This window comes from Salmo trutta, chromosome 8 (genome assembly GCF_901001165.1).
Source record: "Salmo trutta chromosome 8, fSalTru1.1, whole genome shotgun sequence".
NCBI classification, from domain to species: domain Eukaryota; kingdom Metazoa; phylum Chordata; class Actinopteri; order Salmoniformes; family Salmonidae; genus Salmo; species Salmo trutta.
This window is the reverse complement of record NC_042964.1, coordinates 39,944,313-39,963,530: the sequence shown is the minus strand read 5'-3', so window position 1 is coordinate 39,963,530 and position 19,218 is coordinate 39,944,313.

Here is a 19,218-nt window from a genome sequence, read left to right as displayed (position 1 = left end):
GAGTTGTCAAAACGTTTGTTTCATGCTAGTAAACTATGCATCAAAATATTGTAGCGAATATAATGTCACATCACTTATGTTTTCCAATTGACCAGCTTATCTGTTTGAAGAGCAATTGAATCCTAGAGCGCCAATCGCCCATAAAGGCGTTAGGCGCCACGCTCAACTTGTGATAGACATTTACATATACACAGCACAAAAAATATAAACGCAACATGCAACAATTTCAAAGGTTTTACTGAGTTACAGTTGATATATGGAAATCAGTCAACCGAAAAGAAATCATTAGGGCCTAATCTATGGACTGGGAATACACATATGCATCTGTTGGATCTGTTGGTCACAGATATCTTTACCTTTAAAAAAAAAGGTAGGGTCGTGAATCAGAAAACCAGTCAGTATCTGGTGTGACCATGATTTGCCTCATGCAGCACCACACATTTCATTTGCATAGAGTTGATCAGGTTGTTGATTGTGGCCTGTGGAATGTTGTCCCACTCCTCTTCAATGGCTATGCGAAGTTGCTGGGTATCGTACATGTTGATCCAGAGCATCCCAAACACACTCAGTGGGTGAGATGTCTGGTGAGTATGCAGGTCATGGAAGAACTGGGACATTTTCAACTTCCAGGAATTGTGTAAAAATCCTGGTGACATTGGGCTGTGCATTATCATGCTGAAACATGAGGCGATGGCAGAGAATGGCACGATAATGGGCCTCAGGATCTCGTCACGGTATCTCTGTGCGTTCAAATTACCATCATAAAATGCAATTGTGTTTGTTGCCCGGAGCTTATGCCTACCCATACCGAACCCCACCGACACCATGGGGCACTCTGTTCACAACATTGACATCAGCAAACCACTCGCCCATCAGCAAACTGCTCGCCCAAGGGACTAGTACATAGCGTTTTACCAGATCTTAAGTTTCTTGCCAATTTCTCGCATGGAATAGCCTTCATTTCTTAGAACAAGAATAGACTGACGAGTTTCAGAAGAAAGTTCTTTGTTTCTGGCCATTTTGAGCCTGTAATCGAACCCACAAATGCTGATGCTCCAGATACTCAACTCATCTAAAGAAGGACAGTTTTATTGCTTCTTTAATTAGCACAACAGTTTTCAGCTGTGCTAAAATAATTGCAAAAGGGTTTTCTAATTATCAATTAGCCTTTTAAAATGATAAACTTAGATTAGCTAACACAACATGCTATTGGGACACAGGAGTGATGGTTGCTGATAATGGGCCTCTGTACACCTATGTAGATAGTTTCCAGCTACATCATTTACAACATTAACAATGTCTACACTGTATTTCTGATCAATTTGATGTTATTTTAATGGACAAAAAATGTGCTTTTCTTTCAAAAACAAGGACATTTCTAAATGAACCCAAACTTTTGAACGGTAGTGTATATCATTGAGTTAATAAAGCCGCATACAAACATGGTCTCTTTTTTGTTTTCTTGAGTAAGGCAGCTCCAAAATGCAGGTGCTTCAGCCCAGCTCAGTGCTTTCTGTGGTGGTGGGGCAAGCCAGCAGAAAATACGTAGCATTGCGCTGTGATTGGCTCAGTGTTCTGTCACTCATGGGGAAACTACGTCACTGCGAAGTCTAAGGGGAGACCTCGAAAATTCTAGCCATTTGGGTGCTGACATAGAGTTACATTAGAAGTGCCCATCCAAGAAGGCTCAAGGTCATTGGCCACAGATAAGATAACATCAAATCACATTATATGTACAGTAGCTTTCATCATGAATCAAGTTGACAATCTACTGGCAAATCCTTTTCAATCCTTGTCATATGAAGATAAATAATGTAGAGAAATTATAGATAAAACGTATCGGTGCTCATCGGCCATTGGACGTAAACATTACACAAGTTGGAAATCGCAAATTCAACAATGAGTGGTTGGAAGGAAGTGAGCACAGTACAACAAAGTCCAAAAATATATCGTATGCTGCTGCATAAATTATGTAATATGCCAGGGAGATATGTACAGTACCAGTCAAAAGTTTGGACACACCTACTCAATGAAGGGTTTTTCTTTATTTTTACTATTTTCTACATTGTAGAATAATAGTGAAGACATCAAAACTATGAAATAACACATATGGAATCATGTAGTAACCAAAAAAGTGTTAAACAAATCAAAATATATTTGAGATTCTTCAAAGTAGCCACCCTTTGCCTTGATGACAGCTTTGCACACTCTTGGCATTCTCTCAACCAGCTTCACCTGGAATGCTTTTCCAACAGTCTTGAAGGAGTTCCCACATATGCTGAGCACTTGTTGGCTGCTTTTCCTTCCCTCTGTTGTCCAACTCAACCCAAACCATCTCAATTGGGTTGAGGTTGGGTGATTGTGGAGGCCAGGTCATCTGATGCAGAACTACATCACTCTCCTTCTTGGTCAAATAGCCCTGACACAGCCTGAAGGTGTGTTGGGTCATTGTCCTGTTGAAAAACAAATTGTAGTTCCACTAAGCTCAAACCAAATGGGATGGCATATCACTGCAGAATGCTGTGGTAGCCATGCTAGTTAAGTGTGCCTTGAATTCTAAATACATCACTGACAGTGTCACTAGCAAATCACCCCCACACCATCACACCTCCTCCTCCATGCTTCACAGTGGGAACCACACATGCAGAGATCATCCGTTCACCTACTCTGCGTCTCACAAAGACACGGCTGATGGAACCAACAATCTCAAATTTGATCTCATCAGACCAGATTCACGCAGTCACTTCTGAAAAATTGTTGAGATGTGTTTGTTACTTGATCTCTGAAACATTTATTTGGGCTGCAATTTCTGAGGCTGGTAACTCTAATGAACTTATCCTCTGCAGCAGAGGTAACTCTGGGTCTTCCATTCCTGTGGTGGTCCTCATGAGAGCCAGTTTCATCATAGCGCTTGATGGTTTTTGCGACTGCACTTGAAGAATCTTTGAAGTTCTTGACATTTTCGAGATTGACTGACCTTCATGCCTTAAAGTAATGATGGACTGTCATTTCTCTTTGCTTATTTGAGCTGTTCTTGCCATAATCTGGACTTGGTCTTTTACCAAATAAGGCTATCTTCTGTATACCACCCCTACTTTGTCACAACACAACTGATTGGCTCAAACGCATTAAGAAGGAAATAAATGCCACCAAATATTCCACATTTCAATTAACACACCAGGTGACTAGATCATGAAGCTGGTTGAGAGAATGCCAAGATTGTTCAAAGCTGTCTTTTAAGGCAATTGATGGCTACTTTGAAGAATCTCAAATATAAAATATATTGAGCTCCAGTGCATCCTGTTTCCATTGATCATCCTTGAGTTGTGTCTACAACTTGGTTGGACATGATTTGGAAAGGCAAACACCTGTCTACAGTTTATAAGGTCCCACAGTTGACAGTGCATGTCAGAGCAAAAACCAAGTCATGATGTCGAAGGAACTGTTCGTAGAGCTCCGAGACAGGATTGTGTCGAGGCACAGATCTAGGGAAGGGTATCAAAACATTTATGTAGCATTGAAGGTCCCCACGAACACAATGGCCTCCATCATTCTTAAATGGAAGAAGTTTGGAACTCTTCCTAGAGCTGGCCACCTGGCTAAACTGAGCAATCGGCGGAGAAAGGCCTTGATCAGGGAGGTGACCAAGAACCTGATGGTCACTCTTCCAGAGCTCCAGAGTTCCTCTGTGGAGATGGGAGAAGCTTCCAGAAGGACAACCATCTCTGCAGCACTCCAACAATCAGGCCTTTATGGTAGATTGGCCAGACGGAACCACTCCTCAGTAAAAAGCACATGCCAGCCCGCTTGGACAGCTAAAGGACTCTGACCATGACAAACAAGATTCTCTGGTCTGATGAAACTCTTCGGCCTGAATGCCAAGCGTCACGTCTGGAGGAAACCTGGCACGTTCCCTACAGTGAAGCATAGCGGTGGCAGCATCATGCTCTGGGGTTATTTTTAAGCGGCAAGGAATGGGAGACTAGTCAGGATCGAGGGGAAAAATGAACGGAGCAAAGTACAGAGAGATCCTTGATGAAAACCTGCTCCAGAGTGCTCAGTACCTCAGACTGGGGCGAAGGTTCACCTTCCAACAGGACAACAACCCAAAGCACACAGCCAAGACAACGCAGGAGTGGCTTCGGGACAAATTTCTGAATGTCCTGTAGTGGCCCAGCCAGAGCCTGGACTTGAACCCAATCTAACACCTTTGGAGAGACCTGAAAATAGCTGTGCAGCGACGCTCTCCATCCAACCTGACAGAGCTTGAGAGGATCTGCAGAGAAGAATGGGAGAAACTCCCCAAAAACAGGTGTGCCAAGCTTGTAGCGTCATACCCAAGAAGACTCGAGGCTGTAATCGCTGCCAAAGGTGCTTCAACAAAGTACTGAGTAAAGGGTATGAAACTTATGTAAATGTGATATCTCCGTTTTTTTAATACATTTGCAAACAGTTTTTGCTTTGTCATTATGGGGTATTGTGTGTAGATTGATGAGGGGGGAAAATACAGTTTAATCCATTTTGGAATAAGGCTGTAACGTAACAAAATGTTTAAAAAGTCAAGGGTTCTAAATGCTTTCCGAATGCACTGTAGACGTCCTTGCCTACCTCTTCCAGGTAATAAATTCAATGCAGTATTTGCCTTATATTTTACTAATTAATGATGGGTTATGCATAATAAGATTCTAACTTATAGTCTCTGCCTCTGGCCTCTCCTTAAAAAACGCTCCTTAGCGCTTGGAGTCCCATGCAAGAAAAGCTAGACTGGAATAGCTTGCTGGGCATTATTTTTTTGTTGCACAAGCTCTTTTTGCTGAATGTTAAATACAGCAGCCAATAGAACACGCGTGTAGTTTGAAAGAAGAGTGAACACTCGATGGCGGTAGGCCATAGCAGTTATTTATTCAAACCCATAACCATTCAATCTTCGTGAAGAGAAGTCATTCGAATGATTAAGATAAGGACAATGAAACATATTTAGTTTAACTGTTGAAAGCGAGGAAGGAATGAAGCAACAATAGAGAAAGAGGAGGTAGGCTAATAACAGTGGAAATATTATGAAAAGTACAGTTGAAGTCAGAAGTTTACAAACACTTAGGTTGGAGTTATTAAAACTCGTTTTTCAACCACTCCACAAATTTCTTGTTAACAAACTATAGTTTTGGCAAGTTCATTAGGACATCTACTTTGTGCATGACACAAGTAATTTTTCCAACAATTGTTTACAGACAGATCATTTCACTTATAATTCACTGTATCACAATTCCAGTGCGTCAGAAGTTTACATACACTAAGTTGACTGTGCCTTTAAACAGAAAATTATGTAATGGCTTTAGAAGCTTCTGATAGGCTAATTGACATCATTTGAGTCAATTGGAGGTGTACCTGTGGATGTATTTCAAGGCCTACCTTCAAACTCAGTGCCTCTTTGCTTGACATCATGGGAAAATTAAAAGAAATCAACCAAGACCTCAGAAAAAAATTGTAGACCTCCACAAGTCTGGTTCATCCATGAGAGCAATTTCCAAACGCCTGAAGGTACCATGTTCATCTGTACAAACAATAGTAGATAAGTTTAAACACCATGGGACAACGCACTTTGGTGCGAAAAGTGCAAATCAATCCCAGAACAACAGAAAAGGACCTTGTGAAGATAGAAACGGGTACAAAAGTATCTATATCCACAGTAAAACGAGTCCTATATCGACATAACCTGAAAGGACGCTCAGCAAGGAAGAAGCCACTGCTCCAAAACCGCCATAAAAAAGCCAGACTGCGGTTTGCAACTGCACATGGGGGCAAAGATTGTACTTTTTGGAGAAATGTCCTCTGGTCTGATGAAACAAATATAGAACTGTTTGGTCATAATAACCATTGTTATGTTTGGAGGAAAAAGGGGGAGGCCTACAAGCCGAAGAACACCATCCTAACCATGAAGCACAGGGGTGGCAGCATCATGTTGTGGGGTGCCTTGCTGCAGGAGGGACTGGTGCACTTCACAAAATAGATGGCGTCATGAGGGAGGAAAATTGTGGCTATATTGAAGCAACATCTCAAGACATCAGTCAGGAAGTTAAAGCTTGGTTGCAAATGGGTCTTCCAAATGGACAATGACCCCAAGCATACTTCCAAAGTTGTGGCAAAATGGCTTAAGGACAACAAAGTCAAGGTATTGGAGTGGCCATCACAAAGCCCTGACCTCAATTCTACAGAAAATTTGTGGGCAGAACTGAAAAAGTGTGTGCGAGCAAGGAGGCCAACAAACCTGACTCAGTTACACCAGCTCTGTCAGGAGGAGTGGGCCAAAATTCACCCAACTTATTGTGGGAAGCTTTTGGAAGGCTACCTGAAAAGTTAAACAAAAGGTAACAATTTAAAGGCAATGCTACCAAATACTAATTAAGTGAATGTAAACTTCTGACCCACTGGGAGTTTGATGAAAGAAAAAAAAGCTGAAAGAAATTTCTCTACTATTATTATGACATTTCACATTCTTAAAATAAAGTGATGATCCTAACTGACCTACAACAGGGAATTTTTACTAGGATTAAATGCCAGGAATTGTGAAAAACTGAGTTTAAATGTATTTGGCTAAGGTGTATGTAAACTTCTGACTTCAACTGTATATATGCGTCAGCCTAGTAATTCGACAAATAGGCCTTATTATATTTCAAAATTAAATTCGCTAGCACCTCTGCTGTCTTCAACCAGGATCTCAGCGATCACTGATTCATTGTCTGCGTCCGTAATGGGTCTGCGGTCAAACAACCACCCCTCATCACTATCAAACGCTCCCTAAAACACTTCAGCGAGCACGCCTTTCTAATCGACCTGGCCTGGGTATCCTGGAAGGATATTGACCTCATTCCGTCAGTAGAGGATGCCTGGTTATTCTTTAAAAGTGCTTTCCTCCCCATCTTAAATAAGCATGCCCCATTCAAAAAATGTAGAACCAGGAACGGATATAGCCCTTGGTTCACTCCAGACCTGACTGCCCTTGACCAGCACAAAAACATCCTGTGGTGTACTGCATTAGCATCGAATAGCCCGTGCGATATGCAACTTTTCAGGGAAGTCAGGAACCAATATACAAATGTTGTTAGGAAAGCAAATACTAGCTTTTTCAAACAGAAATTTGCATCCTGTAGCACAAACTCCAAAAAGTTCTGGGACACTGTAAAGTCCATGGAGAACAAGAGAACCTCCTCCCAGCTGCCCACTGCACTGAGGCTAGGAAACACTGTCAACACCGATAAATCTATGATAATTGAGAATTTCATTAAGCATTTTTTTATGGCTGGCCATGCTTTCCACCTGGCTACCCCTACCCCGGTCAACAGCCCTGCACCCCCCACAGCAACTTGCCCAAGCCTCCCCCATTTCTCCTTCACCCAAATTCAGATAGCTGATATTCTGAAAGAGCTGCAAAACCTGGACCCCTACAAATCAGCCGGGCTAGACAATCTGGACCCTCTCTTTCTAAAATTATCCGCTGAAATTGTTGCAACACCCATTTCTAGCCTGTTCAACCTCTCTTTCATATCGTCTGAGATCCCCAAAGATTTGAAAGCTGCCGCGGGAGACACTGTCGACCCAAACTGTTACAGACCTATATCTATCCTACCCTGCCTTTCTAAGGTCTTCGAAAGCCAAGTTAACAAACAGATCACCGACCATTTCGAATCCCACCGTACCTTCTCCGCTATGCAATCTGGTTTCCGAGCTGGTCATGGGTGCACCTCAGCCACGCTCAAGGTCCTAAACGATATCATAACCGCCATCGATAAGAGACAATACTGTGCAGCTGTATTCATCCACCTGGCCAAAGCTTTCGACTCTGTCAATCACCACATTCTTAGTGGCAGACTCAACAGCCTTGGTTTCTCAAATGACTGCCTCGCCTGGTTCACCAACTACTTCACAGACAGAGTTCAGTGTTTCAAATCGGAGGGCCTATTGTCCGGACCTCTGGCATTCTCTATGGGGGTGCCACAGGGTTCAATTCTCAGGCCGACTCTTTTCTCTGTATCCATCAATGATGTCGCTCTTGCTGCTGGTAATTCTCTGATCCACCTATACGCAGACAACACCATTCTGTATACTTCTGGCCCTTCTTTGGACACTGTGTTAACTAACCTCCAGATGAGCTTCAATGCCATACAACTCTCCTTCCGTGACCTTCAACTGCTCTTAAATGCAAGTAAAACTAAATGCATGCTCTTCAACCGATCGCTGCCCACACCTGCCCGCCCGTCCAGCATCACTAGTCTGGACGATTCTGACTTAGAATATGTGGACAACTACAAATACCTAGGTGTCTGATTAGACTGTAAACTCTCCTTCCAGACTCACATTAAGCATCTCCAATCCAAAATGAAATCTAGAATCGGCTTCCTATTTCGTAACAAAGCATCCTTCACTCATGCTGCCAAACATACCCTCGTAAAACTGACTATCCTACCAATCCTTGACTTCGGCGATGTTATTTACAAAATAGCCTCCAACACTCTACTCAGCAAATTGGATGCAGTCTATCACAGTGCCATCCGTTTTGTCACCAATGCCTCATATACTACCCACCACTGCGACCTGTATGCTCTCGTTGGCTGGCCCTCGCTTCATATTCGTCCCAAACCCACTGGATCAAGGTCCTCTATAAGTCTTTGCTAGGGAAAGCCCCGCCTTATCTCAGCTCACTGGTCATCATAGCAGCACCCACCCATAGAACGCGCTCCAGCAGGTATATTTCACTTGTCACCCCCAAAGCCAATTCCTCCTTTGGCTGCCTTTCCTTCCAGTTCTTTGCTGCCAATGACTGGAACGAACTGCAAAAATCACTGAAGCTGGAGACTCATATCTCCCTCATTAACTTTAAGCACCAGCTGTCAGAGCAGCTCACAGATCACTGCACCTATACATAGCCCATCTGTAAATAGCCCATCCAACCACCTCATCCCCATACTGTTATTTATTTAATTTATTTTGCTCCTTTGCACCCTAGTATCTCTACTTGCACACTCACCTTCAGCACATCTATCACTCCGGTGTTTAATTGCTATATTGTAATTATTTAGCCACTATGGCCTATGTATTGCCTTACCTCCCTTATCCTACCTCATTTGCACACACTGTATATAGACTTTTTCTATTGTATTATTGACTGTATGTTTGTTTATTCCATGTGTAACTCTGTGTTGTTGTTTGTGTCGCAGTGCTTTGCTTTATCTTGTCCAGGTCGCAGTTGTAAATGAGAACTTGTTCTCAACTAGCCTACCTGGTTAAATAAACATAAAATAAAAATTAAATAAAAATTAGAATTCATGTGATTGGGATCTGGAGAGTGAGCTGCGTTCAGGGGATCTAGGCGTTTGAGAGTGTGGGCTGGAAAGTGAGCTGCGTTCAGGGGATTTACGTGTTTGAGGGTGAGTTGGAAGCAGACGTTACATTGGGTTCATTAAATGTTGTTAACGTAGGGCTCATGAAATGTTTTTAATATAGGGCTCATCAGGCTAAGGTAGTATCAGGTTTGAAATTTTCATGATGATCAAAGCTCTTATCAAATCCAGACATTTATATGCATTATAATGCTTTTGAATGACACTTACAGTTTTGGCGGGAAATACCGGGTTAAGTGATTTATTCTCGGCATGGAACATTTGTAAAATACCGGAGAAATATTCAACCCTAGCCAATGGTGACTTTAAAACAGTTACAGAGTTGAATGCCTGTATTAGGAGAAATAATAACCTAATTGACAGAGTGAAAAGAAGGATATTCCAAAAACATGCATCCTATTTGCAACAAGGCGCTAAAGTAATACTACAAATAAATTGGCAAAGCAATTCACTTTTTGTCCTGAATACAAAGTGTTATGTTTGTGGCAAATACAATACATTACCGAGTACCACTCTCCATATTTAAAAACATAGTGGTAGCTGCATCATGTTATGGGTATGCTTGTAATTGTTAAGGACTGAGGAGTTTTTCAGGATAAAAAAGAAACCGAATAGAGCTAAGCACAGGCAAAATACTAGAGGAAAATCTGTTTGTCTGCTTTGCACCAAACACTGGGAGATTAATTCACCTTAGAGCAGGACAATAACCTAAAACACAAAGCCAAATCTACACTGGAGTTGATTACCAAGAAGATAGTGAATGTTGCTGAGTGTTAGTTTTGACTTAAATCTACTTGAAAATCTATGACAAGACCTGAATATGGTTGTCTAGCAATGATCAACAACCAATTTGACAGAGCTTGAAGAATTTTGAAAATAATAAAATGGGCAAATGTTGCATAATCCAGGTGTGGAAAGCTCTTAGAGACTCATAGCTGTAACCACTGCCAAAGGTGCTTCTACAAAATGTTGACTCAGGGGTGTGAATACTTATGTAAATTAGATATTTCTGTATTTCATTTTCAATAAACTTACAAACATTTCTAAAAACATGTTTTCAAATTGTCATTCCGGAGGATTGTGTGTAGATGGGTAAAAAGAAATATATATTTCATCCATTTTGAATTCAGCCTGTAACTCTACATAGTGATTACATGGAGCCAACAGTGATTATTTCAATGCAAAAGTCCTAGACCCTGGCAGACAGGCAGTTGCTGCTCTCATTATTCCATATTTATCCTCCTGGAATCGGGTCTGGAGCTCAGTCAGATGATTTATATATTTTTTAATCATATTTATATATTTAAAATAATTCCAAAAGTTACTGCCCTTATTAATTAAGGGCTTCTTCACTCTCCTAATGTCCACATAGTGTTATGTCCTGTTTGCTTTGGAATGATCACAATTCCTTTCTACAAATGAATAGTCCATGACCTCCCGGTTAAATTGATTTAAAAGTTGATTTACTCCTGGTTTGATTGCGATGATTTGCGCTGTAGCCTTCAAACTGATCCAGTGCAAAAGAGTGGGGTTGGCTAGCCTGGTGCTTGACGCATGCCTCGCGAAGGTACTTCCAATCATTATATCCGTCTCTAACAAATTAGCCTTCCATAGTGGCCTCTGGGAAATGTCTACACGTTACAGAAAACAGCGTCCCTTTTCGAACTGCAAATAAAACTGTCCATACCACTTCCATGAGAAACACCACACTTTCCATCGATCACTGTAGTGGGGAACACTCGCATGTCTTGGACTTGTGATGACATGCTCACGAGGTGGGGCGATGGTGAGCTAGCTTGGCTGTGGAAGTCGAAGTAGTAGCCATGCTAATCTCCTCGTGGGCTGCCATTGACATTAGCAAATCATTGCAGAGGGTCAAAACAATTTACACACAGTTAGCTAGCTAGTAGGCACGTTAGATCAACCAATTAGATCCCAGGAACTACCTACTGCCTTTTCAAAAAAAAATAATAGTCAGGAGACAATACAACACATCAAATTTGCCAAGTCTTGGTTGATCTTTGTCATGCGCAATTCAGTCATCATGCATGTTTGAAGGCTATTCCAAAAAACCTTCCCAATTAAATGTTGACTACAAAGTCTACCTGGCAGAATGATATTATGATTATTTGTATCAATCGTGAGGGCATTTGCTTTGCAAACTCTGCCATCACATGTGCACTGTAGGACTACATTGCACAGTACAGAAACATCACTTGCCAAACATCTACACAACTGAATTAAAGAGCAACTACACCGTCCCAAAACATTTTTATAGATTTTTCCCAGTCATAACAAATGGTCTCCTGATGTAGTTTGGGCATTGTTGTGGACTTAGAACATCACATTTTTGTAGTTGTCACGTCCTGACCAGTAAAAGGGTTTTTTTGTTATTGTAGTTTGGTCAGGGCGTGGCAGGGGGTGTTTGTTTAGTGTGTTTTGGGGTTTTTGGTTTATGTTCTATGTTTTCTATTTCTATGTGGTTTTTCTAGTTTTTCTATTTCATTGTTGGGGTTTTGGAAGACCTCCAATTAGAGGCAGCTGGTTGTCGTTGACTCTAATTGGAGGCCATATTTAAGTGGGTTAGTTTTCTCTTGTGTTTGTGGGTGGTTGTTTCCCTGTATAGTCTGAGCACCTTACGGGACTGTTTTTCGTCGTTTGTTTTGTGTACCAAAATATTGGTTTTTCCTTCTAATAAAAAGATGTTCACTATACCTGCTGCAGTTTGGTCTGCTCCCTACAACGACGCGTATGACAGTAGTTTTTCTATAAATAAGTGTGATTTTGAAAGTTAAATCTGAAAAAACTATAGTAACTCATGAAACTGCATAATTACGGTACTGTATACCCACTTCTCCAGGCACCACTACACATGCCAGATAATGACAAAACCCCTGATGTGTCACGTCCTGGCCAGTATAAGGGTTAATTGTTATTGTAGTTTGGTCAGGACGTGGCAGAGGGTATTTGTTTTATGTGGTTCAGGGTGGTGTTTTTGTAGTAAGGGCATTTGATTTAGTATTCCGGGGGTTTTTGGGCACTGTTTGAGATTCATGTATTCTATGTTTAGTCTAGGTAGTCTGTTTCTATGTTGAGTTAATTGGGGTGGACTTCCAATTGAAGGCAGCTGTGTGGTGTTGCCTTTGATTGGAAGTCCTATATTAGTTGGGTGTGTTTGTCTGTGTATTTGTGCGAGATTGTTCTGTGTTTAGCCTTGTGCCTTGCCAGACTGTTTGTTGATCGTTCGTTCTCTTTTTTTGTTATTTTGGTGTTCGTTTTGAAATGTATTAAAAGTCAAGATGAGCATACACATACCTGCGGCATTTTGGTCCTCATTAACCAACGACAACCGTGACAGAATCTCCCACCAAAAATGGACCAAGCAGCAGAGGAAGGAGCAAGGGGAATTCGGTGAGGACCGGGAACGCTACCGAGGAACGCGACTGGCGTTTAAACCGGAGAGGCAGCCCCAATAATTGTTTTTGGGGGGGCACACGGACAGATCGGCGGAGCCGAGGATGGAACCAGAGCTAGTGAGGGGAAAAGTGGAGGAAAGAGAAACAGAGACTATAAGGGAGTTGATGGGAAAATTTGAGGAGAAAAGGATGAGAGAGCTACTGTGTTGGTGTTTTAGGCACGACATTCGCCCTACAGAGTGTGTCCTAATGTTATCACCTGGAGTAGCGTTTATTAATAGTCCTGAGGTGCGTGCTAGCTGTCCGGTGAAGATAATACCAGCACCACGCACCAGGCATCCAGTTCGTCAGCCCAGTCCGACTCGTCCTGTTCCCGCTCCCCGCACTAGCCTGGAGGTGCGTGTTCCCAAGCCGATACCTCCAGTACCAGCGCCACGCATCGGGCTTTTAGTGCGTCAGCCCAGTCTGACTCGTCCTGTTCCCGCTCCCCGCACTAGCTCTGAGGTGCATGTTCCCAGGCTGATACGTCCAGTACCAGCACCACGCACCAGGCTTCAAGTGCGTCATCCCAGTCCGACGTCGCCAGAACTGCCCGTCAGTCAAGAGTCGCCAGAACTGCCCGTCAGTCAAGTGTCGCCAGAACCGCCCGTCAATCAAGAGTCGCCAGAGCCGCCCGTCAGTCAAGAGTCGCCAGAGCCGCCCGTCAGTCAAGAGTCGCCAGAGCCGCCCGTCAGTGAAGAGTCGCCAGAGCCGCCCGTCAGTGAAGAGTCGCCAGAGCCGCCCGTCAGTGAGGAGTCGCCAGAGCCGCCCGTCAGTGAGGAGTCGCCAGAGCCGCCCGTCAGTGAGGAGTCGCCAGAGCCGCCCGTCAGTGAGGAGTCGCCAGAGCCGCCCGTCAGTGAGGAGTCGCCAGAGCCGCCCGTCAGTGAGGAGTCGCCAGAGCCGCCCACTAGTCAGGAGTCGCCAGAGCCACCCACTAGTCAGGAGTCGCCAGAGCCACCCACTAGTCAGGAGCCGCCAGAGCCGGCCAGACTGCCCGGAGCCGCCAGAGCCGGCCAGACTGCCCGGAGCCGCCAGAGCCGGCCAGACTGCCCGGAGCCGCCCGAGCCGGCCAGACTGCCCGGAGCCGCCCGAGCCGGCCAAACTGCCCGGAGCCGCCCGAGCCGGCCAGACTGCCCGGAGCCGCCCGAGTGGCCAGACTGCCCGGAGCCGCCCGAGTGGCCAGACTGCCCGGAGCCGCCAGACTGCCCCAGCGGCCAGGATCAGCCAGAGTGGCCAGACTGCCCGGAGCTGCCAGAGCTGCCAGACTGCCCAGAGCTGCCAGACTGCCCCAGCGGCCAGGATCAGCCAGAGTGGCCCGACTGACATAGAAAAAAGAGACTAGAACCAACAGAAATAAATAAACTACACAAAACCCCCTGTCACACCCTGACCTACTCTACCATAGAAAATAAAAGCTTTCTATGGTCAGAACGTGACACACAGCGCTTGTCTCAAACTGTAATTAGGCCTACATTAATCCAAGCACAAATTTTACACTGTGCACATGGACATAAAAGTACATTTTATTCATCCATCCTGAGAAGTGATAGTCAGGCGTCCCATTGTGACATAGTTAAGCGGCTCTGAGAGCACCATCCCCAGGGGACACAGACAGAGGCGCACCTCCCTACAATTCCCAACCAACATGTCTCTGGTACACATCATGTAACGATCGTCTGGAAGAGGGGACCAAGATGCAGCGTGGTAAGTGGTCATAATTATATTTAATGAAACACTTTAAAACAAACAAGAAAACGAAAGCCAACAGTTCTGCCAGGTGAACACACACAAGACAGAAAACAACTACCCACAAAACCCCAAAGGAAAACAGGCTGCCTAAGTATGACTCCCAATCAGCGACAACAATGTACAGCTGTCCCTGATTGAGAGCCATACCAGGCCAAAACAAAGAAATACAAAAACATAGAAAAAGGACATAGAATGCCCACCCAAATCACACCCTGACCAAACCTAAATAGAGACATAAAAAGGCTCTCTCAGGTGACACATCCTCTATTCATTTGAATATGTTGACAGTTGGAGAAATTGCTTGAGCGGCGCTGAGAATTAGAAAAATATGAAAGCCAATGGTCCAATATTCTAAAACACTGCTGTGTGTACACGTACACGCTTGGTACTCTGATAGATTCTGGATAAGCCTAAAGGGTCTATCTTTCTGTCTCTGACTTGGGGAACCCCCTTAGGCCTCATAATCACTCTCAAATGTCCATCCAATCAAAATCTATTGTCATTGTTCCCACTATTATATTAGACATAGGAATATTCCACGCACATTGCTTAGCCTGTAGGCTTCTGCACGGGTGAATTCTCACTGAGCAGGATACATTTCTGAAGGCAATGAACTCTAGTTTCTTGTAATAACCAGGCTGTTTTTTTACAGAAGTATCCCACAAACGGAGTCATGTATTCACTCGAATAGAGAGCTACTGGTGCATGACATGTCAGTGACAAAGAGATGCTTCCTGCACAGGCCCAGGTGTCACTGTGTGTGGGGAGAAAGAGAGTTACAGTTGGTGGTGGTGGGTGATATAAATAGCCTAGCATCTTATGGTGATTGATGTTTGCTCTCTGTAGCACCAGTGTCATGGCAGGATAGATTAAATTCATTGAGTGCATTGCTTCCATCATCACTGGAGCTATACGTTAGGCTACATAGACAGTGGTAAAATTGCAAGAGTATGAACAGGCAGGAAACATTGCAGTCACTGATACAAATCTATGTGATATCGTTCTTCAGGAAATGATATTTGTCACAGATATATTTTCTTTTTCTGTATCTTGAACTGAAACCAGTCTCTCGTGTGCCATAAGCCAGTCAGCAATTATTAGTTTGGTTCCCAATTTCATGATAGATGGTAAATACCACAAAACATTGTTTCTTCACAGCAGTTTAAAAGTTTCACCGTATCAGAAAACAAATATTTGCCCACCTTGTCTTGTATTATACCCAATGTTTCTATAATCAATATTGTTACATAATTATTATTTTCAGTCATCCACATTGTCTTTCGAGACAGCCCATCAAACATCATTTTTGGACTTGCCCTATTATTGAAGATGTTATACACTACATGACCAAAAGTATGTGGACACCTGCTCGTCGAACATCTAATTAAAAAATCATGGGCATTAATATGGAGTTGGTCCCCCCTTTGCTGCTATAAAAGCCTCCACTTTTCTGGAAAGGCATTCCACTAGTAGTTGGAAAATTGCTTCCATTCAGTCACAAGAGCATTTGTTAGGTCGGGCACTGATGTTGGGCGATTAGGCCTGGCTTGAAGTCGGCGTACCAATTCATCCCAAAGGTGTTTGATGGGGTTGAGGTCAGGGCTCTGTGTTGTTCAGTCAAGTTCTTCCACACCGACCTCAACAAACCATTTCTGTATGGACTTCACTTTGTGCACGGGGGCATTGTCATGCTGAAACAGGAAAGGGCCTTCCCCAAACTGTTGCCACAAAGTTGGAAGCACAGAAACGTCTTGAATGTCATTGTATGCTGTAGCAAAAGCCAAACAAAAACATCCAACTAGTATGTGCTTTCTATGAAGTATAGGAGAAGTTTCAAGTGAAAGCCCCAAAAAATAAATGAGGTTTTCACTGCTGTAGTAAGTATAGTTACAACAAAGGGCTGTGTATTTTAAACTGGACCAAGATAGAAAAATACCAGAAAAACGTTCAAGATAAGCACCTTCTTTGATGGGAAAACACCATCATAATATACAGTAAACTAGTCGCCATGGTGCATGCAATCAGAAAATAAACAGAAAGTGAAATTCACAGAACAAACATATAAACGCAACATGCAACAATTTCAAATATTTTACTGAGTTACGGTTCATATAATAAAATTAAGTAAATTCTTTAGGCCCTAATCTATGGATTTGACATGACTGGGAATACAGATATGCATCTGTTGGTGACAGATACCTTAAAAAAAGTAGGGGTGTGGATCAGAAACCAGTCAGTATCTAGTGTGACCACCATTTGCCTCATGCAGCGCAACAGATCTTATTCCCATAGAGTTGATCAGGATGTTGTTGATTGTGGCCTGTGAAATGTTGCACCACTCCTCTTCAATGGCTGTGCGAAGTTGCTGTATATTGTCTGGATCTGGAACATGCTGTCGTACACGTCGATCCAGAGCATCCCAAACAGGCTCAATTGGTGACATGTCTGGTGAGAACTCTGACATTTTCAGCTTCCATGAATTGTGTAAAGATCCTTGCGACATGGGGCCGTGCGTTATCATGCTGAAACATGAGGTGATGGCGGCGGATGAATGGCACGACAATGGACCTCAAGAGCTCATCACGGTATCTCTGTGCATTCAAATTGCCATCGATAAAATGAAATTGTGTTTGTTGTCCGTAGCTTATGCCTGCCCATACCATAACCCTGCTGTCAGCATGCCAATTGCACACTCCCTCAACACTTGAGAGAAATAAGCTTTTGCGCTTATGCAACATTTCTGGGATCTTTTATTTCAGCTCAAGAAACATGGAAACACTTTTTACATGTTGAGTATATATTTTGTTCAGTGTATATTCAAAGACTGTGTGAAAATAGACTAAAGGCACACTGAAATGAATTATTTAAATAATCAATATTGGCTAATCTATGTAATAGTATGTATTGCCATGGGCCATGTTGCCATGGGCACTGTTCTTTGTATGACTGATGCCAACTGATTACCACCAGGTGGCAATATTGTCAATGAATATGTGTGTTGCCCAGCACATGAAGGGTCTGCTGATGTGTAGTAAATGCTGGAATACAATGTTGTTACTAGTAATAACCATGTAATAACAAATGTATAAGAGTAAATTATAGTAAGTTACCAACTTGGGTTCTGTGTTAACTGAATACCTATTATTAAAGGAGCAGGTTTTGTGAGGTCAACATGCAATATGTGAGTTTTATTGCGTTGGTTGTACTTATATTTGTTTTGACATGTAGAATTCATACTACATATCCATATTCATACTCTCCTCTTGTAGTTTTTCTGTCTTGAAGTTTCCAAACCAAGATGTTTTTGCAAGTTGGTCTGTGCTGCTTTTTTAGCAAATTGATTGCTGAACCACAGTGCTTGCTGTGCTAAGCACATACCCCTAAAGAAAATTCTTAATGGCTGTGCTTCATATTGACTGTAGATAACTTCTCTTTTTACTTGCCCCATCCATTCTATCTTTCAATCTACTAATCAGTTCAGATGTTAGATGATATCACTCTTGGTTGATTTTATGGTAGTGTACTACTGTCCCAAGACTTTCAAGTCAATTCATCTCTAACTTCTGCCCCTAGAGGTCACTAGTCACTAGAAACATCCCATGGGGGCTTCAACTAACCAGGAAGAAAATCAAGATCCCAATCAAATCAAATTTCATTGGTCACATACACATATTTAGCAGATGTTATTGCAGGTGAAGCGAAATGCTTGTAAAAAATATATAACAAACACAAAGAAATGTATTACTGCAAAGTTCCCAGGGAGCTAGAAGCATAGCTGCCATGTCTATCGGCGTCATCTTCTGTTCAATTGTTGCTTACAACTTTACATAGACAGTATTAAAGCAACAGTGCTACTCATGACAAATGTTCTCAGCCTGTACCATCTACTGTATCAACTCAAAATATGCAAGCCTGCTAGAGTACTGCTTAAGTGCACTGTACTTCTAATTTAAGCTTTATTTAGACACCATTTGATCCAGTGACTGATAAGACCACCGTAGGAAGCGGTTCTCTCAACACCTTCATGTTTACTTCTGTTGTCACGTTGTTTCCACAAAGGCAGGTGTACCTGTGTAAAAGACCTTGGGTGTTTTGGTGACCCTTTTGAGAAGCTGCAGCTGGGGGTATTATAGTGTTGATATGTGGAATGGAGATATGGAGGGCTTCCCCTTCCCCCATTCTTACCTCACCGCCTCCCCCTGTGACATGGTGGGGGAAGAGAGGAGACAATCAAATCAAATTGTATTAGTCACGTGCGCCGAATACAACAGGTGTAGACCTTACAGTGAAATGCTTACTTACTAGCCCCTATCCAACAATGAAGCTAAAAAAAAAGAATAAAAAATAACAGTAAGTAATTAAAGGGCAGCAGTAAAATAACAACAGCAAGACTATATACAGGGGGGTACCGGTACAGAGTCAATGTCCTGGGGCACAGGTTAGTTGAGGTAATATGTACATGTAGGTAGAGTTATTAAAGTGACTATGCATAGATGATAACAACAGAGAGTAGCAGCGGTGTAAAAAGGGTGGGTGGGGGGGGGGCAACACAAATAGTCTGGGTGGCCATTTGATTAGATGTTCGGGAGTCTTATGGCTTTGGGGTAGAAGCGGTTTAG